This window comes from Gadus morhua, chromosome 20 (assembly GCF_902167405.1).
Source record: "Gadus morhua chromosome 20, gadMor3.0, whole genome shotgun sequence".
Classification (NCBI taxonomy): Eukaryota; Metazoa; Chordata; class Actinopteri; order Gadiformes; family Gadidae; genus Gadus; species Gadus morhua.
The window spans coordinates 10,083,523-10,101,022 of NC_044067.1; the positions used below are offsets into that span (position 1 = coordinate 10,083,523).

General features: G+C 44.2%; 1 long non-coding RNA gene across 1 annotated transcript; it reads right to left on the bottom strand.

The window, feature by feature from the left end:
* Positions 1-6,741: 6,741 nt before the first annotated feature.
* LOC115533678 (uncharacterized) lies at positions 6,742-15,972 on the bottom strand. The gene is made up of 4 exons (XR_003974225.1): positions 15,661-15,972; positions 15,060-15,273; positions 14,126-14,192; positions 6,742-7,028 (listed from the first exon to the last, which is right to left on the bottom strand). It is a non-coding gene; the product is annotated as an uncharacterized LOC115533678 (long non-coding RNA).
* Positions 15,973-17,500: the final 1,528 nt, after the last annotated feature.

Sequence of the window (17,500 nt, forward strand, 5' to 3'; positions counted from 1 at the left end):
CCACCTGTTCAATATTTACTAGTGCCCTTAGCTCTCGTCAAGTAGTTCTTTCCATTGTTGCCAGAACTCTGGCCCAGCTCAGGACTCCCACTTCAGATGAGCATTGAGTAACTGGGTTCTCGCAACACTGGGCAACCATCGCTGTGAGGCAAGAGGCAAGGCGATGAATCACAGATAAACATCACAAGGAGAACATTGCTAAATACCTTTTGAATCCCACTGATGGAGCCCCCAGTACACGTATTCCATTAATATGAAGTAAACACAACATAGCTAAACATGAACACACAAACACTAGGCTGTTTGGTTCCTTTTTGCCTGAGGGAGGTTTTGTTTATTGGCGAAGTGAAATGGAGACAATGGTAGAAATGTTATTATTATATATGTAGTATTATAAATAGCTGGATAGCTATCGGATGAATTTGGAAAAGCCAGGTGTGTCAGACTTTCCACTGCTCTCCAACATTACATATCCATCACTGCCACATATAGTAAGCTGTTCTACTAAGTTACACAATGTTGTCTTTGGCTTGGGCTTAGGGCATCGGCGCTGGGCTTTATTTAGATTACATTTTAAAAAAGAGTGGAGCGTTCTGGGTTGCACTGTTGGGGGAAGGACAGGAGAGGACATAACACAGCTGCATTTACGAGTTGAGTGTGTGTTTTGAGCCCAAAATTGCATAGAAACAAGCAAGCACAGTAAATACGGAAATTGTGCAACTGTAATGGCTTAGACACAGCACAGATTTTGTTGAAACGTAATGATTTAAACCATTGTTCTGTCAAATCAGTTGGCATGGTAGAGTTGATTTGATGTAAATCATTTATTCAATATGTAATAACCCATCTCTGATAAGTCACGAATGACAAATAAAGGTCAAATTACTTCAAATTGGTATAAGTGAGATACTGAAATGAGATGGTACTGAACAATACATAGACTATGCTACAGTCACTTTGATCTAAATGGGTTTTTGTAAAAAATAAATAAGAAAGACAAATGAAACAGCTCCTGTATTTTAGTGCACCCGCATATATATGATATATCTATAAACATTCTTTAAAGAGATACACAACACTGACAATACATTAACGTTTCTTGTTTGGGTAGGTCACTGTGCCTGACATGAATGTATGTTAACAATATGATCTGGCTATTATTCGGTTTAATATCAACCTTGTTGAAGTCTGGAAACCCTTTTGTAGACATTAGAGTTTTCATAAGATGCAAATACATGTGTGTGCAGACAGATAAGGACACATGCCTCCATGCGGTACAGATAACCTTTATTAACAATTGGATAGCATCAGCAGCACCACACACCAGTCTGCATCGGGAGGGCTGGGGCTGACGCCATAATGTAGGCGCTTTTGTCTTTGGGATTGGGAGGGTTTAAAGAATCAATATGGCCGCCTGGTTGGCTCTCACTGCAGCTGAGGATCGCGTTAGAAGACCCAACCTCAATCAGATTAAGAAGATGACCTTTGAAACAATGCAGAAAGTAATTAGGCCCCTCAAATTGCCTGATTTCTAGAGGGACATGACGACTATATTGTGATAAAAGCATAATATAATTGAACATATGGTGTTGTAACAAACAATGAAACCCCAGGCGATCAATGTGAATAAATGTGTGGCTTATGTCATAAGACTAGAAGGGTTTTTAAGGGAGGCTTCATGAAGCATGGAAATAAAGACCTTAGGGCAGTTAGTTCTTGATTATATTCAGCAATTGGATGTCATATTTCCAGCATCGGAGTATCAGTTGAGGGCCCTTGGTTTAATATTTTTCATCATTAAGAATTCCAAAGGAAAAAAACAGATTCATTTGCATAAAGGCATGAACATGTAAATCCCCATTGTCGTTGAAAGTCCTCTTCACCCCAACTCATTGCTCCTTCATTTTTGTGTGTGTGTGTGTGTGTGTGTGTGTGTGTGTGTGTGTGTGTGTGTGTGTGTGTGTGTGTGTGTGTGTGTGTGTGTGCGTGCGTTTGCGTGTGTGCATCGGTGTATCAGCACTTGCATAATCGCCGATGCAATATTGTGCCTGTTTGTGCAGCAATTACCCCCCCCCCCCCCCCCCATATGTACAAAGTGACGGGCGTGTGGAAAATGGGGAATGAACGGTGGATGTGCGACTAATTGGTATCAATGTTCAACTGTCCCCGGGGGAGGAGGTTCAGACAGGCTCACAAAGAGCTCGGCTTTTTCGCGTGAGTCTTTTAACATAATTACTTATGACAATGACGCGCCAAAGTCTCTGGGCTTTTCTGAAGAACGCTTGATGATAACGGAGCTACGGCGAATCACGATATAAAAGATGAACGACAGGGTGACTCGATGATTCCCTCCCGGTTCTACACTTCTGTTGCAGCGGGCTTCCCTCTCTGACAAGTCACCAAGACGTAAATAATACTGTTGTTAGTTACAACAGCTACCCGTGCCGAAAAACTATTCTTCAGCCTTGCACCTTTCAGAAATTAATTTAGAAAAAATAATGATTGAACAAACTGACCAATTGTTGAGACAGAATAAAATACAGTCCCAAACAAAGCATGGAGTAATTGTGAGTAAAACGAGAAAATAAAGTTTTATTTATTATGTTCTGATACTGTGAGTGGTGATGGTTGGAAAGTGTAGCCTGGGTGTGGTTCGCGAGGGATGCCTCGCTAATTGTTTTCTGCAGGTTTGTGGAAAATACAGTCGTAGTCGAGAGAGAGAGAGAGAGAGAGAGAGAGAGAGAGAGAGAGAGAGAGAGGGAGAGAGAGAGAGAGAGAGAGAGAGAGAGAGAGAGAGAGAGAGAGAGAGAGAGAGAGAGAGAGAGCACTTTAGCCAGGAAACCAGTGATCCAGAAAAGTAGAAAACAGTGAGAGGTTCAGTGGTAAGCAAGCTGAACAGAGAAATGTCGTAAATATCCTGTAGGATCTATTGGTGAAAGATCTTTTTCACCGGCCCTTCCCTCTGGAAGGGCCGTGGGATAAACGCACACCGTCTGTGTTTCCCGAGGTCTGAGGTGATGGTAGTTAGTGTTAGCAGAATGATCCGCCAATCTTCCCAAGTCAACAGGAAGAAATCTCAATTAGTCCTCCTAAAACAAAGGCAACAGCTTTTTTCTTGCTCCTTGGCTTGTTCATCTTCATATCAGGAGTTGTTCAAGGACGGTTTGTATTTCATTAAATAGTTATTATGGCTTGAATAAGAATTACTTTTTGGAATAGACTGGTGAGAGGCGTCCATTCAAGGCCCCGTTATCAATGTTCACTAAATATGCCTATTTGCCTATAAAAGGAGAAGTTCCTCTTGAAGGCCCAGCGACAACGTCATAACTGTCCCGTGTTAACCAATGGACGACGTCAGTGGTGGTTTGCTATCTAGTATATTTTTCAAGGGGGTCATCATATTGTTTCAACCCGTTATGTTCCACTGGAGCAAATATCTAAAATACTTTATAATTGGAAATATGTGCAGTAATGGTGAAGGACAGAAACTGAACATGCTATGATGATTTCAAGGCAATGATTTTCACTCATGCTGCTGCTGTCATTTTGGATGTTAGGCACCTCCAAATCAATAGCAATGGGGTGGTTTAAGGCTCAGATCTTAGATAGAAACGTAATTCTTCTATGATTTTTCTTTCACACATCTGCACCTGACACTTGTCCATCAGGAAAAAATAAATCCCCAAACTCCAGGGAATACAAAGGTTTCAATTCAATAAATATAGCAAGCTTTCAAGGGATCAGCAATGGCCCCAAGTCCTTCATCTTCTGCCCCCTGCCCTTCTCGTCTTCCTTCCTGATTCGGCCATATCTGCTCAACCCTCATACCCCCATGCTGTCGTATGCAAACGTGTGCCTGACTCCTTCTCCTCATTAACTTCAAGGCCACCAGCCAGCAGCCAGTCAGCCCTCATCAACCCCTTACTGTTTGGATAACCTCTCTGAAAGAGGAACAGTTGAAGTCCTGTATTTTCCTAACTGATGGGAAACATCAAGCTGCTAAAAGCTTCCTGGAGGCTAGATTCAGCCTTGATTGCTTTACATTGAAATGTAAATTGGGGGCCAGTTGATCCACCAATGGAATCTGCATAATGCTGCAGAATCCTGCTGTGTATCATATTGCTACATCTCCTTTTAACCTTAAACATACAAGATATACATACACACACACACACACGCACGCACGCACGCACGCACGCACGCACGCACGCACGCACGCACACACACACACACACACACACACACACACAAGAAAAACTGGTCACAATTATGTCACTCCCGGCACTCAAATACCCCGAGGAGGGCAGTGAGAGAACAGCCTTAGTACAACCATCTTGCCGTATTGGTTTCTGGAGACAGTTCCTCGAACTCAGCAACTCAACCAGTTCTCGCCCTCTTTCTCTGTCTTGCTCTCAAAGCCCAACCCCCTACTGTGCGTGTCCCACTAACAAACGTAATTTATTTAGATTTATTTTCAGGGAAACACTGCCTGGGACCCCCATGGTCACTAAATAGCAAGGCACGGACGGAAAGGTTGTTTGTGTGGGTGTGAATCTGGGTGTGTTTGTGGGTGGGGTCTTGGGTTGGTGTGTGTGCATCTCTTTGTGTGTGTGTGTGTGTGTGTGTGTGTGTGTGTGTGTGTGTTTGTGTGTTGGGAGGAGTACTATTAGAAGGATAAGACCCCTGGAGAATGTAGAAATGGGAGGGGAGTAGGACACGAAGCTCGCAGCGGCATTGACAGCACTGCAAACCCATTATACAGAGATAGGAATAGATAGACAGAGAGAGGGTGGGAGGGGGAGGGAAAGAAAGAAGAGGCAGCTAGAGAATGGGGGGAGAGAGTGAGAGATGGAGGGGGTGAGAGAGAGAGGGAGGGAGAGAGAGAAAGGGGAAGAGAGATCGAGAGAGAGTGTGAGAGAGTGAGAGAGAGAGAGAGAGAGAGAGAGAGAGAGAGAGAGAGAGAGAGAGAGAGAGAGAGAGAGAGGGAGAGAGAGAGAAAGAAAGAGAGAGAGAGACAAGGTTGATGCCTTTTACACAACCTCACAACTGCCATAACAAGCATCAGCCCTCTCTGTAAATAGACATTAACAACAGGGTTCAAGTGCAATGCACAGGCTTTAATAAGTCTTTGCATCTGCACAGTAGTCTGTAAATTGTCAATTTGTCTAGGTTGATTAATAGGGCCAGCCTGTATACCGTGGCACTTAACGTGATGGTGCGGCAGTACCCCACTGTTCCACCCCATTGTCTGTGACCTTTGGGTTGAAAAACATACAAACAAACATTAGTGTTTTGGGAATAGTAAAGGTGTTTGCTCCTGTTTAATTACAGTAGAACCATTGAGATTGTACATAACCTATGAGATCATAACCTGCTGCGACTCATTTTTCAACCAAACCCCCAAACAGAAGCATGACGAATTCATGAATTCCCCTTCCCGGTTTTATTGGATTTAGTCACCTCCAATGGCTTTGGGCAGCCATATTGATGGAACATGTATGATTTCTGCAGCGCAGAAAGTGACAGCCCCATTGTTCATTCCCCGACCGTTTGGTCCACAATTGATTCTGAAGAAGAATGAACTTCATGTGCAGCTAATGGGCAGCGCATGGGTCTCTCAATGGACCACCGTTTTCCCTGAAGAAGGTTGAAGCATAGCACAGACTATCAGTCACTATTAACTTCCATATATCGGGGTGGGGGCCAGGGGTCCTGGACTGATTCCTGTACAAGCCCAGCCAACAACCTAAGTGACCTCAAGAAAGCAGAAACCATTAGGTTTGGTCTATAGAGAGGACCTATATGTTTATATGAATAAGACTTTATGTAGACTAAAAGGAGCATCCTGTAAAGTCAACATGAAACCTTGTATAAAATTACATTAGATAAAGCATTCAAATGTGTTCATATTTATATCTTCGTTTTTCCACAGTATCCACGGTAGCAAATTTGAAACAGGCATCAAACTGGTATAGAGATACATGTTTTATGATATATAACGTAACGTGATACGTTTTTATGTTTCTTAAAATACATTATAAATTACCGTTCCATTCCCTACCGCCACGAAACATCTGGATATTCCAACAGTGCTGTTTGTTGAGGTTTCCCCCACAAAGAGTGCAATCGAAGCCAAGAACATGTCAAGAGCCGCAACTGCAGGGAAGGGCCACCACACCCCATCTATTAGGACCTGAGTCATGTCTGCCCTGGATTCAAACGTTTTTTCTCTACGAGACGGGAAAGTCCGTGAAAAAGAGGGGTAGCGTCTTAGGAAATGTGTTGATTCCATTCCTCACCGTCTCAAGTCCTACGGACAGAAACTGAATTTCTTCTTACAAACACAATCGGAAATTGCATTCAGCACCTATTTCACCACGCCATATGAGACATTTCCAAGTAAAACAGGTCATTAGCGTGAAGCAAGACATACATGTGGGAATGTGAGGGGATCCCTCAGAAGGGAATGGTGGATTCTGCAGATGTGACTAAAGGTGGGTCGCTGGCCAGCTGTGGTTGTTAGCCCCCTGTCGCAGGCTTCAGACGCGTGGGAGTGGAAACAGCCTTTGGTGAGAACATGTTATTGGTAAAAAATGTAAGCCTTCCAGTTTCGACAAGCGGTCAGGACACACACACACACACACACACACACACACACACACACACACACACACACACACACACACACACACACACACACACACACACACACACACACACACACACACACAGCGGGAGAGCGAAGTTGCCTTTATTCGATTTGGATGTAAAATAACTGTAAAAAAACGTAACTGTTTAGACTACATGACATTTAGTTAAATGGGAGAATAATACAACTGTGAAAATAACCCATTTTAACTTCATGGTGTCCTACAGATCCGTTCCAGTCTCTGGGCAGGTTGACCGAGGCTTTCTGCGTCCTGCAGCCCCGCGGGCAGGTCCTTCGTTCTAACTCGTCTTGGTTTTGGCGTTCCTGGCGTGTCTTACCACTGTCCAATCCTCCGCCTCCTCCTCCACTCTCTCCTCCTCTGTGGTAGAGAGAGAGAGAGAGGGAGAGGGAGAGAGAGAAAGAGAGAGAGAGAGAGAGAGAGAGAGCTCAAGGAGAGTGGAAGAATATGCATGCGTGCCCCCAGGGCTGCTAAATTCCATTACCGAGAGTCAGTTTATCAATTCCATCTATGCGGCCATGGTGAATGGACACATAGCCACCAGGCCTCCCTCACAGCCACCCCCACGCTCGCGAAGAGAAAGGGACAAGAAACCAAAACAAACAAGCAAGCAAAGATAAAGATAATACACAGAGGTATCACAAATGTGTCAAAGACGCCTTCGTTGGCCCCACAACAGGGGTCTCTTTATTCCTGGGAGGTGCTCAGTTGGAAGAATCGTCACAACTACTTCCTGGCAGCAGTTGTTAGTTTTAATGAGTCAATTGGTGGATTAGAGCATTTGTTATTCTATAATTGGAGGAGATCATCTGACGCTCATTACCCATTTAAGGGTTAGATCTTCTCCCTACACCGGGGAACATGGTTATGTAAATAACCTTAAAGTGTCCATAGCGTTTTGTTCTATGCAATATTTAACAAATCACAAATCTTAGAAAGACATCACAGGAATCTGTTCACACAATTAGGATAAAAGCTCCTTGTGTGAAATTAACATTAGGACAACATCAACATTCTAAATGACTCGACATATTATCATCCTGTTTACACTAAATATAGGAAAAAAATATTAAAGAATCAGCAAAACAGGCATTTATGGATATGTCAATTCAAAAGATGTGTGTGTGTGTGTGTGTGTGTGTGTGTGTGTGTGTGTGTGTGTGTGTGTGTGTGTGTTTGTGCGTGCATTGGCCTATGTGCATGTGTGGGTAGTCAAGAAGGGCTGAGCAAGAGAAAAGGTCTCTCTTCTGTCTCTTAATTAAAGCATGGTCCAGGTGCTGCAGGAATAGTTCCCTGCTCCGTACCACCCACTACTCTCAGCTCGGCTAGGGTTAACCCCAGCCGGTTGGAGGCGGACGAGCGAACAACGGGGGGGGGGGGGGGATAGCGTTGGAAGGGTGGGCCATCCTTACACAGGACATGCCTCCTCTCTCCTGAGAGAGGAGGCATGTCCTGTGAATGCACTAAACTCCCCGTCTTCTCCGCGGATCAGTAAACAACGACAGCAACGTACTGTGTTGTCTGGAGTATCCATGCTTGCTGGATGGCTGGCTTTCATCAGATCTTTATGCTTGTTTTGTTGGCTTGATTCGAACCGAGGCTGCACGTTTCCGTGTCTTTTGCTCCATCCCATGCTTCAACTACAATGCAGCTGCTGCAAACGCTAATCTAGCCGTTTTATCTTCATAGTTTAATGACGTTAACTCATGTTTTACCTATCGGTTAAGGTCACTAAGCAGGATTCACACTGCTCTTATTGACTATTCTTATACTATTACCAATGCTGCACACAAACTCAATACCGTTAAATAATGATACATTCTGACCGTTCGTTGCAGATGGTCGAGTGATAAGTTAAAGTGAATATCATGCTTACAGGAGAGGTAAAGGAAGAAGTGTGTCTCCTTTTATACTTTGTGAACTGACTTTATGAACAGCTAGAGGCTCTCTGCTAGACATTCCAACAGATTCAATATATTAACTAATTTAGTACAGCTTATACCGAAACACTGCTCTCTGAGTTCCTTCATAAGCCTTAGACACTGGGGCTTTTCTAATTTGTCAGACTTTGAGGTTCTCCATAACACTAATATAAATCAGTCGGTAGACCTATAGACCTTCATAGATATTGTATTAAGCTTTCTAGATATTAAAAAGCATATTTAATTCATGGGAGAAATCATATGTTTATTAGAAAGCCTTGGATTTTCAACCTTCGGGCTTGCATTCAAACAACAAATAGGCTGATGGGAGCAAGAAAGTCTATGAGGCAAACCAATAAATCCTCCTGTGACGGCAATCCTTCGCCAAATGTGCATTTCCACATTGTCATTAAATATTTCATCCAAATTGTAATTCTTCAAGCCTTCAGGATTACTGTTACACCCTGCGGTTCAACTGGGTTCAAGGCATGAGGGCAAACGGAGGCAAGCTTATATCGAGCTGTTGTTTACTTCTTTTTTTGCAACTTTATCTATAATTCCTTGACCCGTTATTTAAAACCAAAAATGAATATACACATGAAACATGTCTCTCTCTCGCTATTCCCTGGGAGCAGCCTGTGTAGCAGCCTCCAGGCCCCCCATCGGTCGCCGAGCTCGTCAAACAGACGGAGAGGCTTCCGGTCGCAGGCTCACCGGCTCGAGCGCGGCACCGGCTGGATCTGAGCTGAAACGCTGGGAAGTAAGCTGCACTTTGAGCTACACCAAAGGCTCCTCATGGCAGTTGTCGCAAATGTACCGCGCAGCGAGAACACAGAGAGGCTGGCTGCCATGAATATTTATAATACTTTCCAAGTCTTTTTTTCTGGCGCTCTGCGTTTGACTGCTTCCTACTTAGGTGTGTGTGTGTGTGTGTGTGTGTCTGTGTGTGCGTGTGTGTGTGTGTGTGTGTGTGTGTGTGTGTGTGTGTCTGTGTGTGTGTGTGTGTGTGTGTGTGTGTGTGTGTGTGTGTGTGTTTGTGTGAGTCTCAGTTGTGTGTGTGTATGTGTGCAAACGTTGATGGTGCATGTCTTTGTGTGCAGTACAGATGTCTGTGTGTTTTGAATTCTAGGCGTGGTCGACAGGGAGGCAGCACACATGAGGAGGAAAGGAGGAAAGTTGATTTTCCAGTCATAATCCATATACATATGCTGTACTTAATAGATATTGAACTGTAGATAGCCTATACAGCTGTCCTATATCCACACTTTTTTGTACTGCTCCGTTGAAGTAAAATGATTCAATTAATTTTTTTTGGGCCGAGCTACAAATATTAACCAAGACTTTCACTCTGCGCATTGGGCTTAAGGGGCGAGCTCAGAGGCCAACTTCTAAATATCCAATTTTCCGCTGCGTGTCAAGTCGTCCATCATATTTCTCACTGATCCAAATGAATCCAATCCCTAAGTGATCTAGTTCCCTGCGCATTAATTGCCTGTTGTAATATCAAGGCCATAGTTGACACAGAGTTCACGCTTGCACCAATTACATCATTGCTTCACTTTTATGAAGCAGCTCACATGGTGAGTTGCACGGGAAGCATTGACATGTCTAAGGTTTCTGTATGCCGGAAGGTGGTGTTCCTGGATGGTGACGTTGCAGGGTGTGGATGATTCGGTGTTCTCTCACAACGGCTGCTTCCATCAAAGCAAACACACAAAACGTTTTTTCACTGAGAGGGAGGAATGTTTGGACTTCTTTGGGTCAGGGGTCAAGGATCAAAATAAGTGACGTAACATCGCCCAAGAGAAGCTACTCTCTGAACACGGGGTCGATCCATCACCATATGGAAGGAGAATGTGAGCAAACACATGTTCGGCATCCTCACATGAACGTACATGTTGTTGTTTTTTTTGGGTTTAAAACGCACTTAAAAAAGCCCAATTGCTTTATTGGAGCATTTCTCATCTTGCTTTTGTTGTGTTGAATTACCATGGAGGTGAGCATAAAAAGGTGTTGTATTTATATAGAATATCCCTATCAACACAGGCCAATTGATAACAGGCAGTATAAAGCTTGGGCACACCCCCAGCCACATTAATAAAGTGTACCATGTTCTGCTCCGTTTTCCCTTTATTTCACATTTGTATAGTTTTAAACTGTCTAGATTCCCTGCGTAGATTCCCTGCGTAGGCAAACCATGCATGCTGTAACGTCGGTGCTCTTTGGCATTTTGAAAGGAATGTACGTCTGTTTCCAAAACACGAGGAAACCATTAACGGCTGGAAGTGAGCACTCTTTGATTCTGGAGAACCCCTCCATTCTCAGCTTTCTCCCAGAGAAAACCCACATTTGCCTGCCTTTCCGAGGGCTGCGGCTCAGATGTTCCCCTAGTGGTAACGACGCCGCATGCTGTGATAAATGCCATTAAAGTAGCGAAGGCTCTTGCGTACTCGCCCTTTATGGGACGTTAGAACTGTTTCAAGTCCCTCTCTTATCACCCTGTGTGGCCGGCCCCTCCTCCCGTTGGAGAGAAAAAAAACGAAAGAAAAACCCCAGGCGAGGAATGCGGCTCACAACATCCCCCTTTTGAACCCGCGGTTCAAACCCCCTCACTACTGAAAGCAATGGAGGGGATATGAAGCAGCGCTGTACGTCAGAATCGATATGGACTCATACTCTGAGAATGAAGTGCCAAAACACAACAATCGATTGGCTTCTTGTGGTCATCCACTTGTGATATGGCAGACTCAATACTATTATAGAGGACATATTGATCACTGTCACATCCACTATAGGAGCCAGGGCTGAGGGAGGCTCCTGGGTGAAGCACCCTGAGGTTAGGGCACCATGAACGCCTGCACACTTTCAGGCGGCACCATGATCAAAGAATACTGCAGTGTCGCCTTGTGTGTGTGTGTGTGTGTGTGTGTGTGTGTGTGTGTGTGTGTGTGTGTGTGTGTGTGTGTGTGTGTGTGTGTGTGTGTGTGTGTGTGCATTTGTTTTGTGGATTTTGCACGTTTGTATGTATTCATGTGACTGGGTATGTGTGTGTGTGTGTGTGTGTGTGTGTGTGTTCTTAAGTTTTTGTTCATGTGTTGGTGTTTAACACTGTCATTGTTATTTTGTGTGTGTGTGTGTGTGTGTGTGTGTGTGTGTGTGTGTGTGTGTGTGTGTGTGTGTGTGTGTGTTAATGTGCATGCTTGGATGCGTGTTCTTGAGTGTGTGTGTGTGTGTGTGTGTGCACGCACGCACCCATGCGCGCACGTGGACGCGTGTGTGAAAGACTCAAGCATATTAATACACGCGTCAGTGAGATTAAACCGCGAGAAGATTGCGATGTTCTCTCACACAGACAGAACTGATCCTTCAGCTCCGGCCTTTCAGAGGAACAACAGTTTCTGCGGCACGAGGGACGCTATAAATGTAAAACGCATGAACGGTACGGCTGTCAGGCTTAACAAAGCGTCCAACACCTCCACGGTCCGAGAGGAGCCGTGCTCGTGTTAGTCTCATGTGCATTCCGATGCATAATGCCCCGGGGGTAAAGCTGTGTAAATCAAAATAATGACTAAATCCCTTCCTAAATGTCCTCGCTCTCTGGCCTCTCGCCTCAAACAGCTGCCTGCTAATTGTCATGTTATCTGTGACGCGGTTCTCAAGTCCCTAGAGGAATTGCACCGCCCCGTCCCAGCCCATAATTCACCCTCATGGGTCACGTGGGTTACGAAAGGTTACCTGTGCACTGCTAAGACCTCTGTAGGGGACGTTGCTTGTTTTGCCACGGAACCATAAACCCATAGGTGAATAATTGCATAACTTAATAATAACAAATAATTACATCCAATAATCCTTATAATAAAAATAATATGTATAACCTTTTCTCTGTTTCGTACTCTATTTCCATTGGAAATAGAGTACGAAACTGAGAACTCCCAGAACCTGCGGTGTGTGTGCCACACCTACAATGAGGCAGGCAAAACATGGCTTGCCCGGCGCCTAACAGAGTTGTGACTCACAGGGAACAGTGTAGGCAACTAAATGATGAGCTAATACACAATGATATCCATTGGCTGGCTCCAACTGACGCATGTGCTTTCGTCTGGTCCTGATGGCAGGTTAGCCACAACCGGGTTCCCGAGAGATCTAGAGCGAGCGATTTGTTTGTCGCCTTCATGTTTTACAAAATGAAAGCATGAGAATGGGTGTATTCAACTGTTGCAGCTCTTTCCTCTCATAAGAAAAGGCTTTTCCAATCCGACTAATCGACCATCTGTTTAGGGCGTGGTTCATGTGTAGGGTTGAACTGACCCATAAGCAAACCTCCATGTGCTTTATTCTGGAAAGGATACATCTAAATGCAAATGAGACGTTGATCTACAAAGATCGGTCAAATGTTAGCATTTGAGTATAGCTCCAAAGGAGATTGATAAATTTAGACGCTTGGGATGTTGGCATTTCAAAACGGCTTTGCATTAATCTGGGCTAGTGGAGAGACAGCATTTAGATATGTTAATTATTTCCGTGGGTGAACTCATAACTTGGGTGCCATGTTGTTGCACCATTAGAATATTGTTGAGCACATCTCTCACTCTCTCTCACACACACACACACACACACACACACACACACACACACACACACACACACACACACACACACACACACACACACACACACACACACACACACACACACACACACACACACACACACATAATCATGGACGACTTTGTAAATTTGTATTTGCATTGGTCCCATATGCTCTGTGAAAAACCATTAGCAAGCTGGCTGTTTGATAAAGGTGTTACCATCTGCCTAGATGATACAATATGCCAAATTTCACACTGTGCTCCAACCAACCTGGCTATGGCTGGTACCATGTACCTTGATAATTCTCTATTGTGAGGCATAAATAAATCTATTGAGAGGCACAAATACATCCAATTTGATGCACTGAGCTCCTATTTCCTTATACAAATGATCATGGCAAAATAAAGGCTGTATGATCCAAAAGGAAAACTAATTACTCTTGGTTACATGAATACAAATGACCCCATGAATATGCATGGTGGTCTGTTGAGTATAAGTTATGGTGATCTTTCATATCTCTTCTAGGCTCTGCTCCCCATATGGAAAAAAAAGTTAGTATTGCTATTTGCAAGGACAAGTGGACAAGTGGCAAATTATGCATAGTGTTACAAAAATACCACAGCTATAGCTTTGGTCAATGCAGCCTAGTTATTTCATTCCTATTGCAGTGAAATACCTGAGATAGAAACGGAAAATACCTAGGAGTTGCTTTTACATTAAAGTAATTGCAGCATAACATTACACCATACCTTTAAATAGTGTTCCAATAATTACAAAGATTAAAGACTTTATTGTTCTGATTGAACCTATTCAGTTGTCCAGGCTGAGCCATTTAATCAAGGCTATCTGATTTCAACATTCGCTGACGATGGGAACATAACATGATAAACTATACAGTCTACTTCTATATAATGAGCATAATGTATTTTGTGCGCTGTACAGTACCTTTGGCCAGTGTCCTGATGCCCACATCTGGCTCCTGGTACTGATTGAAACCTTCTGTGGTCCAGTTCTGATAAGTAACAGACATAGACAGGGCAGAAAGGAAAAGGGCAGTTTCAGAGCAATGTATAATGTTTCTGACCCAAACTTTACGTGTGTGTGTGTGTGTGTGTGTGTGTGTGTGTGTGTGTGTGTGTGTGTGTTTGGGTGTGTATGTGTGTGTTTGTGTGTGTGTGTGTGTGTGTGTGTGTGTGTGTGTGTGTGTGTGTGTGTGTGTGTGTGTGTGTGTGCGTGTGTGTGTGTGTGTGTGTGTGTGTGTGTGTGTGTATAAGTGTGCAAGGCCAACTGTGTTTGATGTCCCTCCATGGAAAAGTGTGCTATGCTATGATTTCCCAAAGACACTTTAATGTTCGCCTCTTTTCATAGACAGGTTTTTTGTGTTGCTGAGTTTGTGCGACAGATTAAAAAAGGCACTTAACTGAGGGCCAACATGTGCTGAGTGTCCCAGTGACTCTATTTCACAGCAAATCGTTTAACTTGCTGGCAGACCCAGCCAGGTAATTTGATGTTATGATCATGAATGCCTTTGATATCAGCCAACTCGGTTTATTCTGGGATTTCTTTATATTTTCTGACTCCTTTTAGTATCCGTTTTATCATTCTGAAATGTCTTAAACGTTCTCTGAAAATGAGGACTCAATCAATTATCCTTCATGGACCAAAACCTAAACCATTGATGTTTAATTTATACTGTTTATACTGTTATACTGTATAACATATAAATTAATTCAACTGGGAGAGATTTGTCATGATTTGTCTTCATGGATAACTAACATAACTTATAATTAGTGAGTCTTGGGTTAAATACATATGCATGGTTTGGCAATACATGCTCTATTTCGAGCTATGTGTATTCTGTCAACCATTTTTAACCCACCTCTTGGAGTTGATCCTGTCTACTCGGTCTGATATCTTCCCGTACACCCCCCTGCTTGCCTTCTCCTTCATTTGTTTGAGATGTAGCAGCAGCACAGCTGGCAGTGGCCACAGCCTAACTCAGCAAGAGGCCATTTGCATTTTTCTTAAGCGGTGACAGCAACTCCTCCTCTCAGACTGTTGTAATGATCCTCCTTCCACCTACACTTGAACAGCTGAACACATCCCATCCGTCAGTCTGTACCTGGCACCAGGACACCAGGAATCCTGTTCTTCTCAGAATATCTCAAATGAGTACCAGGCACACACACACACACACACACACGCACACGCACACGCACACACACGCACACACGCACACGCACACGCACACACACACACACACACACACACACACACACACACACACACACACACACACACACAAAAGCGGCATGTGTATGTAGGCCTACACACAGATCAGTTCAACAACACATGCTTGTGGAAGCACAGGCAAAGGAAGGCACACACATGCACTATCTCAGACACACACCTACCTATCAACACACACGCAAACACACTCGTAAACAAACAACATATAGTACCCATACATCAAGCTTTACCATTTGTAATCAGCGTTGGCACCACCACAGTGTCTGGGATGAATCGGCCCCCCATCAAATCACAGCACAACGCGTTGCTGTGATATACGGGCGGCAGAGCCATCGACCTTTCCCTGCCAGCGTTTCAACGCCGCGGTCAATTTGTCTCGGTCTGGGCGAGTTCACTAAAAATAAAACCTAAGCGTAAATCCCCACCGGTCAGTGTGACTGTTAGCCACGCGGCCGGCGCTACGTCCTGGTAGAAGGTCAGCCCCGCCCAAGGGGTCCTGTGTGGCCGCTCCTTGCTGTCCGTAGTGTCGCGTGCGGCCGTGACGCCGGTCGCTTCGAGCGCCCAGATGAGAACAGCAAATTGACTGGACGGGGGATGACAGGGCGAGTAGATGACATTGGCAGCAGCAGGCTGTCAGCACCGCCGGCCCGCTGTGAGCTTGTTACTTATCCGCCGCCGGACGTTGGCCGACAAGAGCTCAAAGGAGAGAACTTATTTAACATCGTAATCACAAGAGTTTTATTTATAAGCAAATGTGCACCTCACCCTGGGAGCTGTACCTAGCTTCATCGTGGCCGTGGGTAAACGCCACTGAATAATTCCTCCTGTTATATTATTCATTACCCTGTCAGCATTTTGGAAGCGGTTATAAATTTCTCATCCATTTTATAAACTAATCCCAGGGATGTTTTCATATCTGTTTCTTTCCAGGTGCCTAAATAATTGTTGAGTTAAATATTTCAAAGCGTAATGTCCTAAATTCAGTGTTTTTCTTTTGTCGCCACTTTCCATAGCTAATGGTGTTTGTCTACATCAAATAAAAGTGGAAAACTTCCTGCAGAAACCTTGCATTTGCAGTTATAAAAGTCAAAGTTTTTCTCTCACAAGATCATTGTGTGAATCTCTGACTAATGCTTAAAAAATGACCAATTGCATTAACCTTTCGTGTTGATCCAGGCTGGAATGTCTACAGAGGTGGTATAGTCTGAACGTTGTACTATGTCCTTATCCAGGTGTGAGTTGAGGTTAAGTGTCTGCCACTGCTGTCTACTTTCAATAACAAATGTTGACAATCCCATATTGGGCAGGCAATTTCTACCGCTAGACAGATTGAAGTTGCCTTGAGTGAGATGAATGTTGTGAGTCAGGAACAATTCTGCACTCACAACATGACAAGAGGTTTTCTCCTTCTTCCTGTAGAAGGTATGTCTTTGGATTATGCTGAACTAAACTCAAAGAATTAAATGATGAGTTCCGTGACTTTAATAAATGGTGTGCCTCCCTGGCATCGGGAATTAGCATATCCTCACAGGTTGACATTTAGAGGGCAGGCTATGCCTGCTAATAGAAGCACTTGCATAGCATTCATGCTAATATTGACTCCTGTGGGAAGCCACGTCCCTCTGACTTTATCAAGCCGAGACTCTATTAGTATTCATTTCCATTCGACCCCAATGTGGACTCTTCTCGGAGAATGAAAACGTCACCTGTCCCCGGTAAGGTTAGCTAAACAAACCAGCGCTAGTCACTGTTGTCATTGTCTCCAGTTACCCTGCCATCAATTGTCCCTCTCTGTGTATCTGCCCAACCACGAGCCTCCCCACCTCCCTCCCTCCGTCACAGCTCTTATCTCGGGCCCGGGGACAGCTCTATAATTCACGGGGAGGTCAGAGTTATATCTTTACACGCACATTTGCGCAGGCACACCTTCTTAGAGGTGTCGCTGATACGCTCCTGACGGACTCAGCGAAGCCTTTATTGTTTGTTAATTGAACCCATTAGCCGGGATATAGAGCAAGCAGTCCTCCATTGGTTGTGTTGCGATGTAGCGTCTCTGTTATAGGCCATTCA